At 38.3% G+C, this 24,231-nt stretch overlaps 1 protein-coding gene across 1 annotated transcript in view; it reads right to left on the bottom strand.

The window, feature by feature from the left end:
- The window catches only part of lekr1 (leucine, glutamate and lysine rich 1), a 208,141-nt gene that overhangs the window by 50,821 nt on the left and 133,089 nt on the right, over window positions 1–24,231 (bottom strand). The window contains exon 13 of the transcript XR_007926205.1: window positions 2,910–3,090. The gene's annotated coding sequence lies outside the window, so the exon portion shown is untranslated. The remainder of the gene's footprint in view (window positions 1–2,909; window positions 3,091–24,231) is intronic.

Here is a 24,231-nt window from a genome sequence, read left to right as displayed (position 1 = left end):
TAGATCTATCTATGTTTGGATGAATATTGTGACTCTTTTTGTTCTATTTTAGCAGCGAAAATAGTTCAAAGCCAAACAAAGATCACAGCAGAACTATAGCACGTCAGTCTCACAGCAACACTCAGACTTTCGCCTAACGTTACCTTGCTGCTCTCTCCTGCCAACTTTGGTGGTCTTTGATTAAAGAAACGCCGTACATCCATAGTCACTGTCACACGAGATAGCTCAACATAGTTGTTTAAAAAAAATGACAGTTAACGTTAAGCGGCAGCGCTATGCTTAGCACACAACCAAACATTTCCGCGCTCACTATCGACAAACCAATCAAATCCGTTAAAAATTATAATTTTTTTTTTTTTAAATCAGACCAAAGAAGACATTTTTTTTTTTTTATTCAGGAGTTATGTATATACAAAATGATAACTTTTGATAACAGTAGCCTATTGATTAATATATATTAATATATATATATATATATATATATATATATATATATATTGTGCAAACATGCAAGACTGGTGGTTGGTGAGACGTGGAGTTGGCTCGTCCAGGGTGGGCACTAGTGACTCACAGGGCGGGCTAGGCCCCCCAGTGCCCATGGCGCCAGGACTGAATATGATCAGAGATGACTAAAAATAAATCTGCATTGTTTATTGTTTAAGAGCCAAATGTAAAAACGCTCTCCCTCCTTTAGTGGACTTAGATATCCTAGGTACAAGCAGAAGTCAAGAGTTTTGTGATCTTAAAAAGCGTGAAGGATTGTAGGGCAATAGAAGGTCGGTTAAGTACACAGGAGTCAAACCATTTAGAGCCTTATAGGTCCTTAGCAATACTTTATAATCGATACGGAACTCAATAGGTAACCAGTGAAGAGATGATAAAACTGGTGTTATATGATCATATTTTCTTGACCTGGTAAGAACTCTAGCAGCTGCATTTTGTACTAATTGTAGCTTGTTTATTGAAGAAGCAGGACAACCAGCTAGTAATGCATTACAGTAATCTTGTCTAGACATGATGCATGAACTAACTTTTCTGCATCAGAAACAGATAACATATTCCGTAGCTTAGCAATGTTTCTGAGGTGGAAGAAGGCTGTTTTTGTAACATATGAGATATGATTTTCGAAGGACAAGTTGCTGTCTAATATAACACCCAGGTCTTTAACTGTCAAGGATGGAGTAACAGTACATCCTTCTAAATGCAGACTGTAGTCTGAGAGACAGCCGTGACAGCCGACCCCTGAGTGTTAAACAACATAAACAGGAGAATAACTAGGAGAAATTGCCAACCAAAAACACCATAAACATACAACAACGGAAGACAAGGGACTAACTGAAACAAAGGGCTTAAATACAAGGAGAACAGAGGACTAAACCAGACTAATTAACTAAACACAGCTGGTAAACAATAATCATAATAAAGGTAACCACTAAGGAGTGGAGAGATCTTAATGTCATCCATATTTTACCAAAATACTGTATAGGCAGCTACTAAAGAGGATTAAGCCTGCCATTCATCAATGTGTTCCAGAGACTCAATAGAAGACTTTTAGAAAAAAAATATTTTTTTGATGTTGTTCACTTTATTTTTAAACAATTCATTTTGATTTAACACCATTGTATCAGGTTTCTGGTTCAAATGTGGTTGCTTCATGTATAATTGACTTGAAACCGTTACTCTTTGACTTAACTTGAGGTTTTCATTTTGAAATAACCTGTTTCAATCAAGTAACCAAATCAAACAGGACTTTCCCTTCCCATCATGCTTTTTATGAGACTGAACTGGTAGAGTAAATATTGAAATAAAGTGTTGTTTTATGCATTTTTTAGCAAGATGAGAAAATGGAGAGACTTGTTAATGTTTAATGTTCTATTAGGTATTTAAAAGCTTCTGTTATGTTAGTGGTTTTGTTTGGGTTGAGGACCTGCTAACAAGAATTCTAATCGCTTTAATAATAAAGCAACCACCATGGTAGTGCTCTGGATGAAACCGGTACCACTTCCAGACTGCTAACACCAAACATCACGTGTAAAGAAAAGTTATATTTAGGTTGCTGTTATGTAAATCACAAGCATTAATAGCCAGTTGTACATTTGTGCTCAGAATTATTGGCACCCTTGGTAAATATGACCAAAGATGACTGTAAAAATAAATCTGCGTTGTTGGCCTGGCATGATTGTGCTCACATTGGTTCAAACTGGGAGATTTATTGAACTCCTGCAATTTGATTACCGGGCTAATCTGAGCACTTTCTCATTCTTATTTACTGCACTTTGTTATTCTTCTAGTTATTTACTTATAGAGGCTAATGAATCAGAAGTCTCAAACATTCACAGAAAATAGCTTACTTCTTGACTGCAAAATAAGGTGGATAAACTGTATGCACAATCCAGTCTAATTACCCTTTGATTCCCCCCTAAATTCTAAAATTCCAAACATTTCTGGCATCTTCCAGGGTGTATGTATGTGGGTGTTTACTAATGCCTGGAATGTCCAACACTGCACTGGGAATAATCACAAAGCACATCTGTCTGCCCAAATCTGGCTCCAACAGTTCCATCCATAATACTTTTTGACTATTTACATTCCCAGTAGATTAACACAGTGTGTTTTTTATGGGAAAAAGGTCAGTATACATTTTTTTCAGAAATACCTAATTCATTCCAACAACTCAAGAACCCTTCATGTACATAACCCTGATGTAAACAAAAAACAAAACATTGGTTAAGAATGCATACCTGGGTTTACAAGGTGTCTGATTCATTGGTTTGAAATCTTGAAGAATACATGGGAACATTGTATCAGTCTGTGGGCTGCTTTGTTTTCTACTTGGATGCTGTATTCATTCTGTCACCTGAAGCTGTGTAGTGATTTGTTGGGTGTGTGTAAATTCATGGCTTTCTTACCAGTGAGTAATCTTTTCATCAAATCAACTGGAAAAATGCTTCCATATTGTCCAAAAAACCTCAGCATGAGCCACACCTGTTCATCACACCATCACAGATTGTTTTGACTGCTGCAGTTCTGGTCTCTAGCATTTGGCGTTGACGTACCCTCGCTAGGCTGCTTAACGCTCAAGTTCAGGTCCTTGAAGAAAAAAACAAACATACAGTATTAGGTTGATATCATGACTACATGCAAAGCCCTTCTCAATTAGTGTACCCAAAGAAGAATCTACATCAGACAGTTCTTCATCCATCCATCCATCCATATCCATATCCATCCATCCATCCATCCATCCATCCATCCATCGTTATTGTAACAAAGACATGGCATTTTAATAGTACAGCAGGATTTGACATGCCATCTTTCACGCTTGAACATAATGGTAAGAAAACATCCCTAATGTTAAACAGACTTCATTGACTTCATTATATTCTTCTTGCTTGTTCTGAATCAGATCCAAAGTAACTAGTAACTCACTACTCAACAAGCACAACTCTTTCTTGTCTAGTTTCTCTCGTATCATGGCAGAAAACACAACACTGATCATATCATAAATAAACTAAACAATTTCCTTTTCTCATGACTTAGCGTTATCTTTTGGTTTCAGTAGGTTTTGGGGGCGCAAAGGAATTTAAGCCAGTGTCTCTTGAATGTGGTTTAGATGCTAAATATTGGACTTCTCTTTGCTATAAATGTTGATTTAAACATGTTTGGGGCTTCTTTTTTCTCGGAACAGTAAATAATATACTTTGGGGCTTTAATTGTAATATGCATTTTATTTGCTACAGGATACAACTGAGGGATCAGAGGAAAAACAGAATTCATTCCCTTAGTAGTTTATTTAAATGTTCCCCTGAATGAATGACTATAAATTATTGATTACATGAAGGCACCAATATTATTGTGAACTCTTATACTTTTAAATTGGCACAACCTATCATCTCTTTTTTTCTGTAGTTAATTTAATCTGTGCCCAAAGATGGCAAAAAGCACAACTTAATCTTACACGTTTGATCTTGAATCAATAACGCCAATGACACGACGACATGTAAGGTCATGTACTGTAAATGCCTTCAGTTGTGTTCTGTTTTCAGGTTACAGTCATAAACAGTTCAACTGATAGTCACACCTACATTTTTTGCTTGCTACCTTGATTTGACTCTGCATAGACACTTATTTGCTGCTGTTCTGGGGGCTTTTAATTATGCGTGTCTGTTTACATTTTGAAAGAAAAACACTCATGTAAACACATTTTGTTTGGCTTCGAGAATAAGAGGATTTGTAAATCACATGTAAACCACTCTCTGATTTTACACCCCATATTAAAATGTGTTTTGGTCACTTGAATCACAAACAGTGTACTAAAAGTATTGAAAGGTTTTGCTGCAAAGGACAACTTTCCAGCTTTTTCACCTAACGTAATCACAATAGGACATAGTGGATCTCAAATCTGGCAGCTGAAATCCCAAAATAAACATTGGATTTCTATGGTTGGATACCTCAGTTTGGGCCGAAGGCCCAGACCAAAGGAAAATATGTAGACAGGAGACGCATTTACTGTGAAATGGGTCTTGATTGACCACTTTTGATGGGACAGACTGAACGTCATTTTAGCACTAGGGCCTATAAGTTGCCAAAATGTGTACTTCTAACACTTGCCCCAGTGTTTCAGTTTCAGACACTTTTACAATGCAATTATTAAAGAAATAAATTTCAAAACATTCAAAATCCACTGACTCTTAAATGTGATGTCTCAATAGGCATGACATGTTATACTATATGTTACCACTACCATATATGTACCATATATTTACCATGGTATATATCAGTGTGTCATCTCTAATACTGTTACAAGTATACAGTATTTTTTTTTAAACATGGTTTGGGAAATATGCTAATTTTCCCACCATAATATTGATTTTATTATGACTACATAAATCCTTCCAGCTAAAGATGATCAATGGAAAGACTACACACGCTGTTCATTAACAGACCACATTTTAGAGTTGTTGAAAAATGTGGCAGTTTTGAATCTGTTTGCTATTTGTCTAAAATGCCGAATGAACAGTCTAATTATTGTCTGAATGCCTTAAGACGTGGTGTCTGCCACTTGCTCCAAATGTCTGAATTCTCAGACTGTAGCAGCTGCATCCTACTGTTTATGTCTATACAGTGTCTCCTTGTTAAATGTGATTGCTCAACTTTTCATGCTCTACCATCAGAAAAACTATTTCTGGAGCAGGTTTACATCGTCTCTGATGTTTCCAGGCTCCAGATGTAGAAGATAGTCTTAGGGTTGTTTCGGGCAATGCAAGATCGAGTCTCGGCTTGTGGCCCCATTCCTGACCCCATTTTGCTCTCTCTTGTTTCCTGTCAGTTCTCTGTACTGCCCTGTTCCAATAAAAGTAAATACAGTCAAAAAATGTTTCCAGACCGCAACCATCTCAAATTCCTACTTGACCTATGTCAGGAATGCAGTAGCAGTGTTCATTCATTTAGCATTCCGAGAATAAATATGCACTTGATTTGTAATGCATTTGATCATTTTTTTTAGAGTTATTTTGTTCTTATGTTTATTTTGCTGTTTTCATGATAGTTGTATGAGTATGGTTGAAATACTCATCTTTAGTACTCTAAATTAATCTAAAAAAGAAGGGATTTTGAATGTTAAAAGGTCTGTCATGAAACTCTAGATAGATCTTTGTTTATATAGCACTTTACACAATACAGATTGTTTCAAAGCAGCTTTACAGTGATAACAGAGAAAGATGGATTTCGGCTGTTGTTCAGCTGAAGTCAGATCATTGTTGATCCAGTTCCATTGTAAAGATCATCAGTTATTAATTCATTCCAGTTCAGCATTATCTTGACCTAGAAAAAGTGTTCGTCTGGCCTTCATCGGCCTCCATTTAGAATAAATCAGCTTGCCTTAGGCCACTAATATGACTAAAGTCTTCATCTTGTTTGAGTGGATATCATTTTAGGGGTCCTTGATTATGAATTCACTTTTTTAACTTTAGTTAGTGTGTAATGTTGCTGTTTGAGCATAAAGAACATCTGAAAAGTTACGACACTCAAAGTATTTTCTTTTACAGAAATCGCTATTTAAGGACTACAACAAACGGCTGGTAGGGACTACAACGAGCTTCTTTCCGGGTTGGTGACATCACAAACCCTAAAATTTACATAAACCCCGCCCCCGAGAACACGCAACAAAGGGGGTGAGGCCATGTTGGGCTGCTTTAGAGAAGAGGAAGAGTTGTTGTAGTAGAGTGTTGTTATCATGCCGTCATTTTACACCGGACTGCTTCACAAACGAGGGTCAATTCAACACAAAAGATTAACATGACAGCACATGCTAGTCAATGAGTTGAATCAACTCCACAGCAACTACATAAATTTATCCACTAACCATTCAGAAACGTCCAGTTTCATTCTAAAAGTTTTAACTTCTTCCTGAGTCTCCCCATCAGTGTCCGACTCCGGACTCCAAGCTATAATAAATGATCTGTGGGGTATTTTGAGCTGAAACTTCACAGACACATTCTGGGGACACCAGAGACTTATATTACATCTTGTAAAAAGGGGCATAATAGGTCCCCTTTAAAATTTTTAAAAGTACTGCTGACTTCTTGTGAATAGATTTTGTAGTATGTGTAAAACTTTTTCAGTGAAAGGAACCTTTTATACCTGTAAGTAATATTTTTGTCATCAGGATTGTTGATGGGACGTGTATGGAAATACAGTATAGAATGCAAACATCTTGTGTTGGGCATGTGTTCACAGGTATTTTAGGGGATGTAGGCGGTATCTTGAGTTGTATGTAAAGGTGCACTATGTCACGTTTACTTGTTTTCCTGGCTAAACAAACAATAAGTGTAGTATACATTCATTTTATTTATTTATTTTCAAAAGGCCTATTCTGTAGAGATAAAACATTTTTACAGTGAACCAAGTTGCTCTTTTTATTATTTGTAAATTAGCAATTGAAATCCTTTTTTATCAACTGCACTGCAGTACTTTATCACCAATATTTTCCATACAATTGTAGTTGTTCAGAATTGTTCAGAATCGTTTAATGTCACATTCAGCCAGTCCAGGCAGTTCAGCAGTTTTCAAAATCTGGCTGTTTGCAAAACCCCTGGAATAAGTGGTTCTCCAGGCCTTGATTTGAGGAACCCTGATGGAAAATTGTCCCTATCATGGCCCGTTCAGCAAGGTGACCAGCTTGCCAATTCAAGATGACTAATAAACTGTCATGTTTTCCAAGATATATTTATAGAAAACCTTATTTGAAGCTTTTTATTAGAGAAGACAGAGATCAGACACTTACTGTTCATTTCTGTAATATAAACAGATACTGACTAGCCGAAAAACTCGAATGCTTGATTTATAAGAAATAATCAGATCAGCCAAGCTAACCTAAATAAACACAGCACTGTTATTATTTCATTTGAATGTTATTAATGGTTTTGGATCAAAATCTAGACGAGTGCTATTAGAAGAGACACTGCTGTCAAACATTGTTGAGAAATCACAGACTAATAATTCACAAAATCTTAATCCCTCTCTTTCTCTGATCAGATGTTGAGAGTGAGTGCGTGGAGTTAGCGTGTGTGAGTGGAAGAGAACTCTGTTGTATAAGTGAATTTTTCTGTTTTGCAGCTTGTTTGTGTCAGTCTTTTGTTTGGCAAGCGTCTTAAGCAATAGGAGGTGCGCTGTCGATCAGCGAAAGCTGGTCGATATGGCAGCATCTCAAAAGTTCACCCAAAAATGAAAATTCAGTCATAATTTACTCCCCCTCATGTTGTTTCAAACTTGTATAAATTTCTTTTGTGATGTCTCAGTAAGTCACTGTGTGTCTGTACCAGAGCTACAGGTGAATGTCTGACGTGATTTTGCACCTGGACTGAATCAACGTGCTTTCAAAAAGGGACTCTTCAAACTGACAGCGGGAAGAGAGTTGCTTGTTGTTGGTGTTTGTCATGAGGCTACCGGAGCTCTTGGGGGATATGGAGGTTGCGGGACACCACCGCCGCACTAAAGGAGTTCTCGTTCTGATTGACCTTCCCTAGAATGATGTTTTGTTGGTTGTGTTTGTCTGAACTGTTTACACTTGTATTACTTACATGCACACGCTAACACGCTGATTATTCATCTATACTGATTATATTTTATTAAGAAGAGGTTGTGTGGCCTCTCCCTGATTTTGATGCATTCCTTGGAAAAGAATCGTAACACTTTGTTCTGCTGAAAACTAAGAAAGTTATTTGGAAGAATGTTTGTAACCAAGCAGATCTCACCACCCCCATTGACTACCATAGCATTTTTTTTTCCTACTATGGTAGTCAATGGGGATGGTGAGATCTGCTTGTTTACATTCTTCCAGATGACTTCCTTTGTGTTCAGCAGAACAAATTTATACAAATTTGAAACAACTTGAGGGGGAGTAAATGATGAGTTTTCATTTTTGGGTGAATCATCCCTTTAAAGTGGAGGCATAGCATTAAAGTCATCTCCGAGGAGCGTTGTTCTCTTGAGGAGTGCACAATTGCAGTTGCTGAAGTAGTAGGATACTCTAGTATTTTGTCTGCAGCTAGAATGAATAGTGCTATAGTGATTTTTTTGAATGATGTGGAGAAAGTTAACAACGTTGTAGTGAAAGGGATTGTCGTTAACAATGCGTTTACCCTGGTAATACCTCTGGTCCAGCCGGCAAAAAAGATTATGCTTTCAAATGTACCACCATTTATTAGAGATGTGGGGAAGATGTAATATGTTCTTCCAGCAGTAGGGGGGAGCTGTGTTTCATTGTTTGATTGTGCCCTCTTTATATGGGTGGAGCTGTTGTTGGTCACAATGCTCTTCCTTTGTGACAAGGTAAGGAGGGTCTTCCCTGCCCTTTGTTATCTTATAAATGTATATGATTATTTTGACCATCCGTGTTATATAAAGAGATATATTGTTGTTAGAGAGGTTTACTAACGTATATGTGCAGTTATTTTTGATGGATGGTTTCGTATTTCTGATATTATTTCATATGTTGTAAATTCCATGTGGTGGAGTATATTTTTCCTTATATTGTATTGTGTTCAAGGTTTATTTGTGTATTTTGTGGTTTGTATCATTTGTATTTTGCATATATTTTACATCTATCTTTAGTTTTTTGTATGTTGTTGTTTATTTTTCCTTAGTTTGCAACCATGTGATTGGCTGCAGCTACAGCTATTTTGCTGCCTGTTGTAATTTGATATATAATGTTTTGATGTTAATTTGGAATTAACACAATGCTCTTCCTTTGTGACAAGTGGCTGATGTGTACGAGACAAATAAAAAGAAAGCTTCACTGCTGTGACACAACGACGGTCTTGGTGTCCTCCTCTTACACCCAGTATATCACACAACGCAGAGACATTTGGGGGAGCACACCAACGAAGAGGGTTACAGAGATATGATATGATTGAAAGAGATTTAATGAGACATGGTAAAATTGTGTCTAAAATCAGGAAGATCTAGTTAGGTTGCGGGTCACCTCAGCTGAAACCTGCGGTTTCATTTAGAAGACAGGCACACATGATTCTAAAAAATCAAAATGATCTCACATGATTGAAATAAAGTGGTAAATTATGTTTGTTTTTTTATTTAGCACCAACAAAGCACTCATGTCGCTTCATAAAATTAAGTTTAAGCCACTGGAGTCACATGGAGTACTTTAATGAAGTTTTTCCTACCTTTCTGGACCTTGGAGTGGTAGTTGCATTGGATCTCTATGGAGGGACAGAAAGCTCTCAGACTTCATCAAAAAGATCTTAATTTGTGTTCCCAAAATGAACAAAGGTCTTATGGATGTGGAGGGTGAGTAATAAATGACAGAATTTTCATTTTTGGGTGAACTAACCCTTTAAGATGGACAATTATGATTATGTGATCTATGCAACTTCAGAATGTATGAAGTGCTCTGGCTGTGGACAAGAAGGACAATATGATTCATGCTCTTCTAGAGAAGGGAGATCCGGAAGTAAGAGATGGAAATGATAATGGAGAACTCAACAAGAAAAACTTGAAAGATGTTGAGAATGAAGATTGGAAAAACAAGTACAGTGTGATATAACTGATGCTAACCAGTGTAATCGAGCGATAGCCGATGATCGCACTTGATTCTGACTACGCCACCGGGGCTTTGATACCCACGGAAATAATTAAACACAGCAACACAAGTTCTATAGCTAGTGAATAACAGAGACGTGACCTTCAAGTACAACGCTTTTTATTAACAATCAGTACTGAAATCTCTGAGTAAGCATTCAACTTATAGACCCTTAGCGGTTGGTACAAATAGGACTCAAATAGCAAAATCAATAATAACACAAAAAGAAATAACTTCAAAACAAATATCAGTATATGACCATCAGCCTAAAACTTATGAAAAAAATAAATGAATAAATCATAAGCAAAACAGCAGAGCTTAGACATCAGAGGTCCATATGCATACAACTCCACAAAGGAAGATCTGTCAAACAGAAAAACAAAACATAAATACAAAGCAACTTTATCAATCTTTAACAAACTAAATAAATAAACTATATAAAATCAACACAAATAAAACACCTGTCACGGCGCCAATCTAACACAGCGTCGTAACCACTCAAAACACACAATCCTTTAAATCACCCAATGAGTACACATGAATATTATCACTATAACAAACCTAACCATCTAATACTGTCGTAATCCAAGAGTGGACTAGAAACACTGCGTGATACAGCTCATTGCTATAGGCCAAACACGGCGTCCACAACTTGCTATAGGCGAAACACGGCATCCACAACTTGCATAATATTGCATACCGCCCACGCGCTCACACTTTTGCATCGGGGGGTTATCTCTCTACAATTAACAGAATAGACCATGTAAAAAACAAAACATCCTTATACAAGCTCTTACAGCAACTAAACAAATGCCACACTCATACCTTGCTATGGCGCTTCAGGGTCACAACACCGGAAGGAGACGGAAAAGATCAAAACGTCAGAAAATTACACAGTCTGCCAACATTTGCGCTATTTATAGGGCAAAGTAGATACATATGCCCCACCCCGTACACCATCCTTATTATCCACTCGGTCACACTAGGTTGCAATGAAGGTGAGGAAGACATAGAAATGATAGAGAATGAAAGTGTTTTAAAAACACCTGCAATAAAATGGAAATTGAAGAAAAAAAGGCTATTGGAAGAGAGCTAGGAAAGTGACTGGAGATGAAATGTCAGGAAAAGGTGTTGGATTCAGATGGAATCAGATATGAGCAATATTGATGAGCCTGGCCCAAAAAGTGGAAGTGTCTGGGTGCTTCTCATTTCCTTATTATTTGTGCATTTAAGATTAAGATAAATCTCTTTCCCTTGATCGCAACCCATTTTCTATTTTATGAAATTATGCATGTATGTGTGAGACTAGTAAAAAAAAAATTTTGTTACTACAGTGCAACAAGTTGCTCTTTTTTATTTGTAAACTAACAACTGAAATCCATTTTTACCACTGCACTGCAGTACTTTATCACCAATATTTTCTGTACAATTGTAGTTCAGAATTGTTCAGAATCGTTTAATGTCACATTCAGCCAGTCCAGGCAGTTCAGCAGTTTTCAAAATCTGGCTGTTTGCAAAACCCCTGGAATAAGTGGCTCTCAAGGCCTGGATTTGAGGAACCCTGATGGAAAATTGTCCCTATCATGGCCCGTTCAGCAAGGTGACCAGCTTGCCAATTCAAGATGACTAATAAACTGCCATGTTTTCCAAGATATATTTATTGAAAACCTTATTTGAACCTTTTTTATAATTCAAGACAGAGGAAGCACTTACTGTTTATTTCTGTAATCCAAACAGTTACTGACTAGCCGAAAAACTCATGCTGGAATTTATAAGAAATAATCAGACCAGCCAAGCTAACCTCAATAAACACAGCACTGTGAGTACTTTATCACCAACATTTTCCGTACAATTGTAGTTCAGAATTATTCAGAATCGTTTAATGTCACATTCAGCCAGTCCAGGCAGTTCAGCAGTTTTCAAAATCTGGCTATTTGCAAAACCCCTGGAATAAGTGGCTCTCAAGGCCTGGATTTGAGGAACCCTGATGGAAAATTGTCCCTATCATGGCCCGTTCAGCAAGGTGACCAGCTTGCCAATTCAAGATGACTAATAAACTGCCATGTTTTCCAAGATATATTTATAGAAAACCTCATTTGAACCTTTTTTATAATTCAAGACAGAGGAAGCACTTACTGTTTATTTCTGTAATGCAAAGAGTCACTCACTAGCCGGAAAACTCACAAATAAGTTGCTCTCCGGAGGCAGATCTAAGGAAGCCTGCCTGCAAGGGGAGCAGTTTGCCAAGCCATGTGAAGATGACTAATAAACTGCCTGAGTCTGGAAAACAGTTCATGTTGTCCAAGACCTTATCTGGAGCTTTTTATAAGAGAAGACAGATAGTTTGCACGTACAGCGCTACCCCTTCATTTCTGTAGTCTCTGCTAACAGTTACTGACTGCCAGAAACCTCATGGTTGAATTTATTAGAAAGCTAGCATCAATAAACACCACACTGTGATTATTTCATTCATATTTTATTAATGGTTTTGGATCTGTTGTGTTTATAATCAACTTGACTGATTTAAACTAGTCCCACTAGACGTTCAATCTAGCCGTAATCTGATTATCAAGATCTAGATGGTCATTATGATGTAAATATCATAAGACAACATATGATCATTAAAATCACATTCCTGTCAATCTCATGCAACTTTTAAAACAGCTATGGAATTCACACTTAACATTTGAAACAGTCAATGAATTTAAAACAGTCCATTTGAATGTGACTGTCTGATGTTACTGTGATCATTTGTCCTTTATGAAGAAACGTCTCTTCAGTTAGTCTTTGACCCAAAGCAATGCATTTTAATAATGTTATATCCATTGTTGAAAAACTTGACCTGATCAGTCTTTTAAGTTATATTCAAGTGTTAAACAACTATAAAATCAGCTATATTTTATACTGCGGGGCTGTTGTATGCTTGAATCTGATTGGTTGACGAACATTCTAAGGTGTGCAATTATTTTCAGGGAAACGCACGGCTAAAGTAGTTCCAGGCAGGTCTTGACTGCATTGCATGTCCATATTAATTTGCCAAATGATTTCAGTTATTTCAAAAGTCCTTACAGCCTACAACAGCAGAAGAACCAAAACCCACAATGACATTGACCAAGTAAATGCTTTCTTTTCTGTTATTTGAGTTATTTGGAAACCTGTATGGAGGCGGGTGCCATTTTCTTTGAAATTCATTTTTTCCTCCTGTTTTTTCTGAGTGAGACAGGGAAGTATTGCTGTTTTTCTTTTCATTTTCTTTTTGTAATAGGTAATTTAGAAGATTAAAATTTATTTTGAACCTTTTTGTTTATTATTTTGGCCTTGCTCTCTCCTGAAGCTTTTGTTTTCTACTTCTTTTCTGTTTTAATAAATTACGCTTCAGTTTGATCTTTGGTTGGCAGCATTTCTTTCTTGAGCTGGGGCTGGAGATGAGAAGTTCCCTATGGTCTCTCTCATTTTTGTTACATTTACCCTTAACCCCTAGACCAGGGGTCGGCAAGTAAGTTTGGCATCGGGCCAAAATATTTTTCACCACTAGATGGCAGGCCAGAACATAGTCAAAGGATAATTTAGGAAATGAATTGATGAAAAATGCAACTAGAATTGCCTGCGAGAGACTGTTCTAGTGTCTTTTGTAACTGGTAGTGAGCTGTTACTCTGTGTTAAATCCTGTAGTAGGACAGTCATTAGCAAAAAGCCACATTCGTGTGGCGGTTTCCGGGTTTTACACTGGATAAATTAATAAAGCAGAGTAGTGACACGTAACCTGGCAAGTATCTTCATTCACCAACTTGCAACACAGACTGCCTTGCTAAAAAACACATATGTGGGAGATGCGGAATGGATAAAAACTAAAAAAATAAAAGAGGACTTGAATCATGCTCTTGAGTCATGCTCTTAATGAACTATGTTTTATTTCCTCTTTCCACATTGTTGTAGGAAACTTTTTCCTCGTCGAAGCAGAGACCAGGAGACGTTGGGATATCTTTCAAGCAGAAGTTACTCTTTATTGAGAAACGCGCTGTGCGTCGCTGTAGTCATCCAGGTCCACTAAGGCAGGGTACATTGTAGTTTATATACATTCAAGAGGGAGGGATACATAGAGTAGAGGTGGAGACAATCTAAACAAAGCATGCAAATGCAGTGCAGGAATCAGCCCGTTACCGGCATTTCCCCAGCCCTGATCTAATCAACATAATAGTGTCATTCAAAGGCATAGGTGCTAATCCAATCAGTCTGACAGTATAGCCCATACCTTCACATTATCATAGAGACAAAGGCAGAGCTAGAAAGTCATCCTTTTTACCTTAAAATGCTAAATACAATGTACTTCACCATATTATTTCATGTGATGTTATGTCAGGATGTAGGATCAGCAGATCTTAAACAGATTCTTAAATTTGTAATCCCACAGTCCCCCCTTTGAGAGTTCTAATAACTTTCACATAATACAAATTTAAACCTTCTTAAATCCCTTCTTTAACCTATGTTTGTTAACATAAGTCCCATCTTCCAGTCATGTAACTTGTAACAGATACAGGCACATACATCTTATTCTATGTCGTGTCCAACATTTACATAAGTGTTGTTCTTTAACTTGAGTATACTGTTGACACACATATACAATGCAGGGTGGTAATATGTTGTATAAACTACATGATGACACAGAAAACCATGTAGCATAAGCGTGGAAGTCCTAAAAGTCCATGGCGCCTGAATAGCTGTGGAGTCTGTTCCCTGTAGAGTCCATTTCCAATGCATTTCCATGTTTGTCCCAAGTTGCTCAGATGATTCTTTGTCGTTGTGCAACTCCGAGTTGCTCAGATGACTCTGTCTTCATGAAGGTTGTTCATGGATATCTGAGGTGATGCTTTACACCAGGTGCTGCTTATGAGCCTGTCATGGCATATACACATACCTGCAACACAAGAAAACAAAGAAACAGCAGACCAGCAGTATTCATGCATAGACTTTAGTACGTTAGACCTCTGATGATCGTATAGTTTTTCTGTCTAACTCTGATCATCATAAACTTCTAGTGATCGTATAGTGGTTTTGTTCCTTTTTTTTTTTTTTAACCTAGTCTTAATCAATTTGACACCTATAGACCAGTAAGGTGGGGATAAACTACTGAGAGGGGGAAACCTATGAGGAAGTCTTCACCACAGGGTTGACCCCCGAGGCCTGTTGCACTTCGGTTCTTCCCTGGGCTCCTCACTAGTCTGTGTGTCCTATTCTCTCCCTGTAGTTAATTTGTAAACTTTACTGTGCTACATCTCCATCTTCCAATGAAACATTAGTCATAGCAGACATCATAACCCACAGAGCATGGATAAGTGAATGGAGTGTGTTGTAGCATAACATTTAAGGCTGTGAGTGTACTTAACCAGTGTACCCCAAATGGTGGAAGTGACAGTCAACTTTCTTTTGTTCAGAATGAGTCTTTCAGCTTTCTTGTAGATTACTGGGGAAATTAAGCACTCACAGCCCAAATGGTTAGCATGTCAGTAAGCTGTTGCTCCAAGTGTTTGGAGAAGAGGGGAGGGGCAGTTTCAGTGTAGCAAGTAGACTGAGTAGGAGCTGAGTAAAGCTGTTCATTTCTTTAAATGTCTTTTTGTTTTTCCTACACTCTTTCATCCAATGTCCAGGTTTACCACAGTAATGACAACTGCCTTCTCTCTTAGGACATTTACGTTTCTGTCGATTCTCTGTGTTGACCTTAAAGGATGCTGCTGCAATCTTTACTCTTGTCTTGACATCCGAGTCTCTTTCCCAAATAGCTAACCGATCTAAGTTGTTTTGCAGAGTTCCATTAGACCATGTGAGGTCTAAGAAAGGCAATGCATTTTTGTATTCTGATGAAAGCCCATCAAACCACATGCGAACCAGTGGTCCATTATCCTCTAACACCTTCTCTGGAGTGTCAGCTATTCCACTGTATGCTGCAGCTGACTGACAAAATCTTTCAGTGTACTCACTTACAGTTTCATCCTTCTTCTGTACACAACTAGTGATCTTTGACCAGTCCACCTTTGGTCCAACAAGGTTCTGTAACACTCTCAGAACTCCTTCTCTCAATTCACCTTTGCTGGAATGCTGAAACTCAGAATTATTTACAGCACTTTCAAAATCACTGAATTCTGACTCTTTCAGGATTTGTGACATTAGCTGGGTGACTTCAGTTAGGGACATATCATAGAGCTTCATTTTCCTGGACAACTCTGTCCTAAACTTAGAAAAATTTCTGTGCACTGATGGCAAACTCTCAACAAGTCTTTCTATGTCTTCAGGACCTAGAGCGGTACTGACTGCTTGTAACTGGAGTATGGGGGTTACAGATGTAACTGTGTCAACACCTTTTACCCTACTCTGAGCCTTTTGTCTCGCTCCACACACTTGAACTGCATTTACATCTTTATCCATGAATCCAGTATTGCTATTGCCCTCTAGTCTACAGAAAGACTCTAAGTCAGGATAGCTTTCATCTGACTGTTGGTCTTTTGAGTCACATTTGGTTGAGGCTTTGTTAAGGCCCAACTTCTGCGTGAGACGAGACACTCGAGTGTGCAACTGTTTGTTCTGCTCTTCTAACTTAGCAATACGTTGGATTTGTTCTTGTGCAATGGATAGAGTAAATTCTCTGTGGCAGCAGATAATGCCCTTCATATTTTTCTTCCGAATACAAGCACCAAGTACCTTTTTGCATTCTTCAATAGACCAAACTTTTTCTGGATGAATCCCAAATTTCTTTGTCAAATCCAATCTGACTGACTCAGTCACTATTGAGTCCATGTGCTTTCCTAACAATGATTTGAACTCACTATCTGTCCATAAAGGGGTAGCTAGTCCACCTTTCTCAGTTGTTGGAATTAGTCTAGCGTTCTTAACATTTTGTAATGTCTTTCTGGCACAACAATACACTTCAACACTTCCCTGACAGAGCAGAGGTTAACCTAGTTAATACACATCGTAATATATTCAACCTTCTCTGGTGAGCAGAGTAGAACCAACTTGCTTACACACTGTAACAGTTGTAACCTTCCCTGAATTAACAGAGGATGAACCTTCTTCTCTAGCAAAGTAGAGAATGACTATTCTGTTAACACACCACCTTCCCTGATTAAACAGAGGATAAACAACCTTCCCTTATAAAGCAGAGGATAAAACTTCCCTAACTTTACAGAGGATAAACCAATATTAGCACGTGATGCCAATCTTCCCTGCCTGAGCAAAGGATACCAATATTAGCACATAATGCTAATCTTCCCTGATTAAACAGAGGATAAACTTCATCTCTAAAAGAACATTTTTAGAGGGTAACTTAGTTAACCAAACCCTACAGCTGTCTGTTAACTCTTCTCTGACGGCGCAGAGGATAACAACTTGGTACTGGTCTTAATGGTTCTTTTGGATAGAGTATCACTCACCAACCCTTGGGTGTACAGGAAAATTCAGCTTGGATCTTCTTTTGGATCAGATCTTTGTTGTGCTTGAAGTTTCAATCAGGATTGAGGTGAGAAGCTCTATCCGGGTCACGGCACCAAAACTGTAGGAAACTTTTTCCTCGTCGAAGCAGAGACCAGGAGACATTGGGATATCTTTCAAGCAGAAGTTACTCTTTATTGAGAAACGCGCTGTGCGTCGCTGTAGTCATCCAGGTCCACTAAGGCAGGGTACATTGTAGTTTATATACATTCAAGAGGGAGGGATACATAGAGTAGAGGTGGAGACAATCTAAACAAAGCATGCAAATGCAGTGCAGGAATCAGCCCGTTACCGGCATTTCCCCAGCCCTGATCTAATCAACATAACAGTGTCATTCAAATTCATAGGTGCTAATCCAATCAGTCTGACAGTATAGCCCATACCTTCACATTATCATAGAGACAAAGGCAGAGCTAGAAAGTCATCCTTTTTACCTTAAAATGCTAAATACAATGTACTTCACCATAGTATTTCATGTGATGTTATGTCAGGATGTAGGATCAGCAGATCTTAAACAGATTCTTAAATCTGTAATCCCACATTGTGAATAATAAATGTGTATCATTTTAATTTGCTTGTTACACAATGGAGCCTAACTTACTGTAATAATTATTTGACGTAGCTTACTTTTACACTCAGAATTATTCCTTGGCATCCTCACATATTAAACTGCATTTTTTTAAATTGTTTGCATGCTGGAGGTACGCTATTACGTAGAGTGCAGAGTGATGTTAACATTTAAGCTAGCTGGTGAGAGAAAATGGCACAATCAAAGAGTCTAAAGAGAAAATGGGCATACAAAGAAGAATGGAAAGACAACTATGCGTTCATCCTACCTAGTTTTGCGAATGCAAAACAAGTCTTATCTGCAACGAAGTTGTCGCTGTTTGCAAAGAATATAATATTAGATGGCACCACGAGACAAAGCATGGCCTTTCTGCTCCAAACAGAGGCACAAAATCGCAAAATTGAAGCACTGACAGCAAGGTATGCACACAGCAGCAGGATCCTAGTGCAGAGCCTCACAGATCAACAGAAAGTGACAAGTGCATTCCTAAAAGCGTCTTGGGTGCTCGCACGACACAACCGTCCATTCACTGACAGTTACACCTATCTGTGTGGTCTGCTATCCGGTGCACAGATCTGCTGTCAGATGCTGTGCAGGAAGTTATGATAAGTGTTCTCATTCAGGCCAACTACTTTTCCCTAGCCATTGATGAGAGCACTGACAACACAGATGTAGCCCTGATGTGCGTCTATGTTAGATACTTTGATGTAGGAGTTCAGGGAAGAGCTGCTTTCTCTTATTCCATTAGAAGGGCACACAACTGAGCACATTGTATTTATGAAAGTAGAAGAGTTGTTTAGGCTGCATTCATTGTCATTTGAGAAGGTTAACCTAATCGTGACAGATGGGGCTCCTGCTATGGTGGGAAAGCACAGAGGTCTGATAAGCAGAGTGAAAGAGATCGCCCGCCAAATACATTGACTGCACTGCCTCATCCACCAGAGTGTCCTTTGCACCAGGCTCAGCGGTGAGCTAAAGGAAGTTATGGATAAAGTGCACACAGCATCGTCTTTTCTGACAACTTATGGCTGAGTCAGAAGAGGCCACTCACGATGACTTGCGCTGGTTAAGCAACGGAAACACGTTGGGCAGCTTCTGTGCGCTTCTGGATGAGGTCAAGGCGTTCCTTAAATTAAGCAAGATTAGGGCAGCAGCTGATCACCTTGCCCTCTTGGAAGATGAAAAATTCATGTCTAATGTTGCATTTTTAGCAGATACATTTGGCCACCTAAACCAGCTTAATCTGCAGCTACAGGGGAGAAGCAAATCCCTAGTGGACATGGTTGAAAAACTGGAATCATTCACGAGGAAGCTGGAGTTGTTGGAGTCAGATATATCAACTGGCCGGCTGCTACATTTCAGTACACTAAAAACACAGGCCCTGGGACAAGTGACAGAGCTGATGGTGGACTTCTTCAAGCAGCTACAGGCCAACTTCACTTCTAGGTTTGAGGACTACTCTATCCCAAAGAATAGTATTGCTTTTGTGTGTGACCCTCTCACAGTCCGACCAGGAGACTTCTCCTCCCTGGCGAAAAAAACGATCCCCTTGTTGGACGAGGCAGCATTTCAGAAGGAGTTAATTTCCAAACAACTTCCCTCGTCATTGATGCGCTCAGAAGTGCGGAGTCTGTGAGTGCCTTTTGGGTGGCATGCTCAGAAGAGTACAGCACAATCAAAACACTTGCATTTTATGTGCTGACAATGTTCCCTTCCACCTACACATGCGAGTCGACCTTCTTATCAATTAATGCGATAAAGACACATGAGAGAAATCGCATAAAAACCTGGAGAACTGAGGCTGTTCTGCATCCATAATCAAGATTTTTTTTTTGCTGATTGTCTTGTCAATCTTTTTGATAAAAAGGAAGCTGAATTTGCTTTGTTAATGTTCAAGTGTTGGTGCTGAGGCCCCGCGTTATAAGTAAACATTTCAATGGTTCACTGTTAGTTTTTTTATACCACACATTTCATGACGGCTATTTTAGAAGTGTGTCTAGCGATCCACAGACTCTTTTGAATGTCTTTCAGAACTTTTAAAATTAAAAGCTCTCAATTCATCTCAAAATAAAACATAAAAGGTTCTTGTACTTTTATTTTGAAGGCAAAATCACTAAAGACGAAGTGATTGTGAGTAACTGTTGCTGTCATGACAGATCTATTTCAGAACCAGCCGCTATCAAAATAATCTGGCTGCAGGCGCGGGCCAGATATTATTGCTGGCGGGCCAGTTTTGGCGACCACTGCCCTAGACTTAAAGAGGGGAGATCGTAACACAACTTAAAAGCTACATGACATTTCTCACTAGTGAGGTAATAACAGTGCTGTTCTTGGAGCAGATTTACTTACAGTTTTCCTATAAGTAGAGACGCTGCTGCCAAACACTGTTGAGAGACGCACAGATTCAGGTAATTCACACATGCTTAATTTCTCTCTCTCTCTCTCTCTCTCTAATAACTGCATTAGTCTGCTATCAATGGCTCAAGCCTCCATTACTAGCTCTAAAATGACTTTCAAAGCTAGCTTGCTATTGCTAGCTTCTCTGAAATTGCCTACCCTACCTTTAAGACACTTTACAGGTGATAGATAATTAAGGTCACAGTTAAAATAACTTAGGACATTAAAAAGACCCTTCTACCTACTCTGAAAAACACCAGGAGAAAGATGTCCAGGGTCCCTGATCACCTACTGAACATGTCATAGTCCTGCCGCAGGAGGCATGAGGACTGCAGATGTGAACAGAGCAATAAACTGCAATGTGCGTAATGTAAGACACCTAAGACAGCGCTACAGGGAGACAGAAGCAGATTCTGACTGTTACTTTTCATATCGACACTCCTTTATTCAGGGAATCATTATTCAATTTCTGTTCATTAGTTTTTGTCTCTGTTGTTGAATCTTTTTATGCTCATACAAATATTTACATGTTACAAAATTTGCTAGAGATAAAAGCAGTTAAATGTAAGAGAATGTTTTTTTTTTTTTTGCTGAGTTTAGTTAAAACACTGGGGAAAAAACTAAGTAAGTGATTTTGTGCATTAAAGTTACTTCAATGGGAAAATATCTGTCCATTTCATCAGTCAAATTCATGCCTAGCGATAATTTAACTTCTGTGGCTAATAGAAGATTTTCAATATTATGGGTCCTATCACACAACCAATGCGACGCCAGGCGCGACGCAAGTATTTTTCGCTAGTTTCTGCCCGACGCAGTTATCATTTTCACGTCCAGCACCCACGTTGTTTAAATAGCAAATGCACTCATTCCCATCTGTTCGCCCATCGGCGTGCTGGTTTGAAAACGAGGTTCAAGCACATTGTTGGCGTGTTGCTATTTTGAGGCAATTTAAAACGACTGCGCAGTATTTTTTTTTTGTTATTTAAAGGGCGTGTTAGTAATATGCACCTATCGGTGGGTACACAACGCACGTACACTCTGCTTGTTACACACACAGGGATGCGCAGCAGCACACAAACATGCCAAATATTAAAATTAAAAGGATTACAATATAAAAGATTATTAATGTGTTCATTAAAGGGGTGGTATAATGCCACTTTTATAATTTGTAAAATAAGTCTATGATGTCCCCAGAGTGTTTCAGCTCAAAAAACCCCACAGATCATTTATTATAGCATGTTAAATTTGTCACTTTTTGAAGGTGAGCAAGAACGCTCCGTTTGTGTGTGTGTCCCTTTAAATGCAAACGAGCTTCTGCTCTCAAAAGGAGGCGGAGTTTCAGGAGCTCGTGTTAGCACTTAGAAGCTCTGATTAAGGTTACCTCACGCCTTTTATTTTCAAAACAGAGTCTGCCAATGAGAGAGACTAAAGAAGAAGTGACATTTTGAATGCAACAGGACGTTTCTGAACGGTTAGTTGATGAATTTATGTAGCTGATGTGGAGTTAACTATCTTAAAGTCATTGATTAGCATATTCTGTTATGATAATCTATAAATCGCTCATGTGGGAACTGTTGTAAGATGCCTGCAGAGCCAGAGAATATGCTGCATGAAGATAGAACAGGTATAGTTTAGTTTAATTACGGTTATAACTTGTCATTTTGTCATCTTGCTTTTATGGCATGCTATTGCATTTGTATTACGTACTGTATTGCAGTAACATGGCCTCACCCTCTTTGTTGCGTGTTCTGGGGGCAGGGTTTATGTAAATTTTAGGGTTAGTGATGTCACCAGCCCGGGAAGTAGCTCGTTGTAGTCTCTACCAGCCATTTGTTGTAGTCCTTAAGCAGAGAATTCTTTAAAAGAAAATATCTCCCTTTGCATTGAACTTTGAGCGTCGTAACTTTGCAGACGTTGTTTATGCTCAACAGCAACATTACACACTAACTAAAGTTAAAAAAGTGAAATCATAATCAACCACCCCTTTAAGATAAAAATGCCCATAATGGATAGTCATTGCATGTATCAGAATTACCTATTTGCAGTAATGGCGAATGAAATTGGCTAATTATTTGACCAATCGTGCAATGCACACATGTATTTAAACTGACTCGTCAGGTTGAGGGTGTCTTTATTCCGCCATGTAAATAGCGAATCCACCATGGTGCAAGCACACCTGGCTTTTAAAGGGAATGGGAGATGGCACTCTGATTGGTTTACTGTATGTTATGCCCAAAACACACCCATGACTCATTAAAAGACTAGGTACAACCCTTTTGGACCATGCGCCTGGCACACAGACCGTTTTTTCCATCATTAAACTAGCAAAAGTGGATTCAGACATGCCCTAAGTGCACCTGCGCCATGCGCTTCAAGACCATGGCCTTATGACTTTAGCACGGAAAAACTTTCTTTTGTATTGGGATCACTGATAAACCCCCTTCTGTGAACGAATGGCAAGAAGTGTTAATGGAACTGATACCACTGGAATACCTTACATGTCTAATCCATATTGTTCACAAAATATGGGAGCATTTGTAAATGATTTGGATCCCTGAGTCGCAAACTTTGTTGTTTAAATTTCACAGATGAGTACTCTGTATATCCATCGTGTGAGCTAATATGTTGAAATGGAAGTTTGTACTTATTTTCATATTATTTTGAACAATTTGGAAATATGTTCACTTTCAAATAAGTATGTTCAAGTATGCTTAGTAAAATACTTTTCTCGGTTCTTGTCACACTAAGGCTGTTAGGGAATTAAAATGTAAAAGGCTGATTATGTTAAACTAAGTTAAACTCTAAATGCCATACTGAGAGGTTTGTTAAAGAGTAACTGTAATGATTTCACTAGACCAGCTTTGTGAGACAAAGATAAAAAAAAAGAAATAAAGTAAAACTGTGAGAAACAATGTTGCTATTGTGACATTTGGAGTGATAATTATGAGATAAAGCCAAAATTGAAATTTAGTCACATTTATGAGATAATTCACAAATGTGAGATAGACAAAGTCGCAATTGTGAGATATAAAGACACATTGCTAGGTTGTTGTTGTAAAGTTGCAATCACAAGAAATAGTCACCATTGCCTTTTTTTTTTATAATCTATGACTCAAAAACAGGCATAAGAAACCCATTTATTTTGAATATCAACACAGAGGTCCACCCACCCAATGAACTCTTTTCTCTCACATTTAACACTGCCTTCTAACCTTCCTGAAGTTGAAGGTGTTTCCTGCTGCTTTACTGTATGTCAAAAAACAGTGTCAGAACATTCTGTATTTCAGTATGCACGTGTATAGATAACATAAGTCACTGTCCGCCCCCCTCTCATTCCACACAATGATTGATGAGATGATGAAAGCATACAAAAATGTATTTTCCTGGGCTTCATGACTTACGTGTTATGAGACGGATATTAAAACAAAACACAACGTCTTCTGCGTTTGTGCATTGTGTTTGTGTGATTTACTTTGGTTGGCACTTATTTAAAGACTTCCCCTCACTTCAGGACGAGGAAAAGGTTAAGTGGTTGGATTAGCAGGAAGTGTGGAGGAGGATCACACGCAGGCCACCAGGCTCAGCCATCCCTTACAAAAAATAAGAATACTTCAGATTCATTTTATTAAGTATATCTCAAGTATATTTTTAAGTATACTTTATGTATTAAGTATACTATCAATGTTAG

This window comes from Ctenopharyngodon idella, chromosome 18, assembly GCF_019924925.1.
Source record: "Ctenopharyngodon idella isolate HZGC_01 chromosome 18, HZGC01, whole genome shotgun sequence".
Classification (NCBI taxonomy): Eukaryota; Metazoa; Chordata; class Actinopteri; order Cypriniformes; family Xenocyprididae; genus Ctenopharyngodon; species Ctenopharyngodon idella.
Note: the sequence above shows the minus strand (reverse complement) of the source record. Positions and strands in the feature narration are given on the sequence as shown.